This window comes from Gavialis gangeticus, unplaced genomic scaffold (genome assembly GCF_001723915.1).
Source record: "Gavialis gangeticus isolate Ggan-Ray unplaced genomic scaffold, GavGan_comp1, whole genome shotgun sequence".
Classification (NCBI taxonomy): Eukaryota; Metazoa; Chordata; order Crocodylia; family Gavialidae; genus Gavialis; species Gavialis gangeticus.
Genome location: NW_017729032.1, coordinates 226,326,620 through 226,330,739, shown reverse-complemented (window position 1 = coordinate 226,330,739; position 4,120 = coordinate 226,326,620). Strand labels below are relative to the sequence as shown.

At 40.8% G+C, this 4,120-nt stretch overlaps 1 long non-coding RNA gene across 1 annotated transcript in view; it reads right to left on the bottom strand.

The window, feature by feature from the left end:
* Positions 1 to 1,730, bottom strand: part of LOC109303421 — an 18,182-nt gene extending 16,452 nt beyond the window's left edge. The window contains exons 1-2 of the long non-coding RNA XR_002099101.1: positions 1,598 to 1,730; positions 1,376 to 1,425 (exon numbers count right to left, since the gene is read on the bottom strand). This is a non-coding gene — a long non-coding RNA (uncharacterized LOC109303421). The remainder of the gene's footprint in view (positions 1 to 1,375; positions 1,426 to 1,597) is intronic.
* Between the last annotated feature and the right edge of the window lie 2,390 nt (positions 1,731 to 4,120).

Below are 4,120 nucleotides of genomic sequence, written 5' to 3'. Positions count from 1 at the left end.
CACCTCTGCCTTGTCTGATCATTTGCAGACAGGCAGACCTTCTGCAGTGGAGGGGAGGGAGAGGAGGGAATTAATCCTCTCTCTGCCCACTTTGCCTAACAGGGCCATGCTGTGATGCATTTAGTCACACCCCTGCCCCTGCTCATGCTAGACAGCAGAGGGGAGGGGCCAGCCCTGCTCTCTGGAGAAGAGAGCACAGCCCATCCCAGGGCTTCAGAGCCTGCTGGGGTGCTGGAGGACTCTGGTTTAACTTAAACCAGGAAGGGGTCTGGGACAGAATTTGCATAAACCAGTTTGACCTAAATCAGTTAAGTCTGATAGCATATTCAACCAGGTTTATCTTAAACCAGTTTTGGCCATTTTGAAACAGGTTTATGTGTACTGTACTTATGTTCTTTTACAAGTTTAAGCCAGTTTCTGATCCATTAAACTGGTTTATGTGTAACTTCTGTCCCTAGCCTAAGGCTGCAGCATAGGCACAGCTTCCAGCTAAAGGGGAGCTGCACAGGAGTGGGGAGTTGGAAGCTGCACCCATGTAGCTACCACTTCCTCTTCACTCCCCCTTCCCTCCTCCCCAAGGCTGCAGTTTCCAGCCAGAGAAGAGCTGTACCAGAGCTGGGATATATAGGGTGGGGGGAAAGGGGGAGAAGTAGGAGCAGCATGGAAGAGTTCCCTGTCCTGGTACAGCTCTGCTCTGACTGGAAACTGGACTTGCACTGCAGCCCTGGGGGAAGGAAGGAGAGTGGAAGAGGGAAGGAGAAGCAGAAAGAAGTGGTACAGGCACAGCTTCCCACTCCCTGGCCTCAGCTCACTTTCAGCTGTGAGCTGCACTCACACCATAGCCAGGGATCATGATGCTGAGAGAAGCAGTGGGAGTGCAAGCATAACTTCCAGCTTTGTGACTGCAGTGGGAATACAGGGAAGGACAACCTTACTGCTGACATACCACTGAGGTCACCTGGCCTACAATGGACTGGGGCTGGGTTGTTCTAGCTTGCAGCTTCAAAAACGTTGCTGGCCCCTGTTTTAAAATAAAGATATATTTGGATAATTTAATTTAAGGTCTTCCCTTATAATATATTCTTTCAGGCGTTGTGGTTTGTTTAATTGGATCTCATTACTGGTCTAGCTGGAAATGCTGACTGCTTCCTTAATTTTGTTGATACAGCTGGTTGTCACCCGTTCATTCTGTGGTCACTTTGAAACAAGCAACAGCCTTTTAAAAGCTAGGACTAACTGCAAAAACTAGTTTCTTTTTTATCGCAACCAGTGAGGGATCAGGAAGACAAGCATTCTTCGTTAATGTGTAACAGAGATTAACAGGAGTTACGTGGCTGGAAAAATGGAAAAACAAATGTAATTCATATAAATTCACCCACTGGTAACATTTCTTCAATTTTAGGTCAGAAGTGCTTGTGTAATGGACTGAAAGAGCAAAAAAGAGCACACAGGAATTGTTTTAACATTCAACAATGGTACAATAGAAAACTGAGAACAAAAAAATTAACCAAAGTTTTTCAAGTTAGTATATCTTCATTTACTAATGACTGAAAATTGGTGCCATATAATATCTTTCTGTTGACCTAAATTAAATTACTTGTTGATCTTTGTAATGTCCCAACTGGATGCATGTATATATCACTTGTTCTTAGCCGTTTCTATATTGTAACCTATGTTATAGTTGGAACAAGATTTTAGAATCTCTCTTTTATCTGGTAATAAAGAGAAAAATGTCTTTTGAAACTTCTAGCAACTGAGACACAACCCCAGGTTGAAATTCCATGGTCTACAATATGAATTACACATCCTATTATTAACGCTAATAATCACGCCCAATTGCACTAATAACTTTTTTTTAGCTATTATCTAAAATCGTGACAACTCAAACCCCAAGGATTGTCTATAGCTTTCTCTCTTGAGCTCTCTTTTTCAGAACCAAGGTTTGTTTGGTGATCTCAGAAAAAGGAATAATAAAAGAAAAAACATGTTAGCCTAGGGTAACAGGATATAATGTCCAACCTTCTCTGAACTTTGCTAAGTATGTGTTATGTTGCATTGCATCTTGAACCTAAAACTTTGTATGATATGCATGTGAAACTCAGGCTAAATATTACAGACAATTTTGTTCTCTTTGGAGATCAGTTTGCAAATTATAGGTTAGTTTACAAATAAGTCTGGTGCTCTGAACAGAATCTCCATGGGGTATCTATGTCTATCCCCAAAATACCACATGGATTTTTACAATGTTGTCATAATTGCAAGTCTTTGTCCTTGAGAAGACCAGAAGTAGAAAAAAATGTGTTTTAATGTCAGGACTGAAGAATACTGTTGAAAAAGCTGTCTTTGAAAGACACAGAAACTACCCACATTATCAGTTGGTCACAGCAGTTCTGCTTCCATGTATACTGAATTTACATATGCACATTTCTGGGTTTGTTCTATGAAATAAACCTGGTGATACAAACTGGTGAATGTAATCAGCTAACCTTAAAACATCAATAAAAAGGAAATAGCCTTCCTACACCTCTCAGTACATTAAAAAAAAATGTGAGTTCCTACTTTTGAAATATTCTGTAATAGCAGACCTATATAATCAACAATATTCGTTTTTAATTAGGGACTCATTTGAAAACCCCCCAAAGAGGTGAAAGTTCCTTATAATCTTTCTGTGGTTTCAGTGGTCCTAAGTCACAAAGGTGAAGGCATATTCCTTTGCATTTAGCTTCTGAAGATTAGTTATTGGCCACCCTGCTTTGTGTACCTTCCTTTGCTTCTGCAGCTGAAGAAATTATGCTGTACTACATACAATGACTTATCAATGGACATATGCAGCACTGTAAATTTTAAAATGTTTGTGTGGAACTGTTGCAAAGTTCACTTTGTGGGAGACAGGAAATTTAAGCAAGGTTCCATTTTCAAAATGGTAACAGCCATTTCTTGGCTCAGGCTGTGGGAGTATTTTAAAAGCTTCTGTAAAAGGAAGAAAAATCTTGCCATTTTATTTCTTCATGGTATGAGGGCCTCATATTGTTTACTATTTTCATTGCATTTTGACCATCTCTATTTAAAACAGGAATATTGAAACTTGCCAGTGCTGGTACAGGCTCCATGCACAGGTGTTTTGGACAATGCAGAAAAATTAAACACAGAGTGAGTAAAGTTGAATAATTTTTGGAAGAGGAAGGGATTTGATTAACTGTGAGTAGAATTAAATCTGGAGGCACATAACTAATATGGACAATTGTTATATCCATATGAGGGAATGCAATGGACTTGAGAGTATAGCTGAATTTGGTGGTGGTAAGGAGCAAGAAGAATGAATATTCTTTACAGCTAATGGATATGTCCCCTTGACTAAAATAGGTTTGGGTTTCAGTTTCAACTCCCACATCACAAATGCATTACTTTTGCACTAGCTGGCAGTTTAACTGGGAAATCAAAGATTGCATAGGCCATGAGTGTCAAACTAACCCAGGCCCCTTGGGCCAGATCTGAATCATGGGACTGCTTCTGCAGGGGTTAATGCAGTCATCACTTGCCCCCACCACTAATGTGAATTCCCAATGGGCCTCCATATCCTACTTGCTTTGATCCTAAATTCTCAGGCCATTTTGGAGCCCTGTAGGCCAGTCAACATGGCTCCTCTTTTCATACCCCTGGCATAGGCAATAGTGACTGAGTCATCTCTGTTATTGTTACGGGAACCCAGATTAAATTTCAAGTAATGACAGAGGTAGTTAGCTGTGTTAGTCTAGAGTCTAAATGTAGGGCAGGATAACTGATGAAGTAGGTTGTTGCCTACAAAAGCTTGTGTCTTTATGAATCACTTGATCTTTAAGGCCATGTACAGGCATTATCTTTCTACCAGGAGAACCACCAGTCTTCCAGTAGAAACTGTGTGTGTACAAGCATTCATTGAAATTCTACTTGGAGAAACATGTCCCTCTAGGAAAAAGATCTTCCAGGTTGACATCTGGATGTCCCCTGTGAGAGAGTTTTTTAACACAAGAATAAATGTCTGTATGCTGCTGCACTCTCCTTCTAGCCTGGTCCAAGAAGGGAAATGAAGCAGTAGGTCACTGCTTTCTAGGGACTGCCTGTTCTGAGGAATAGGTAGGGG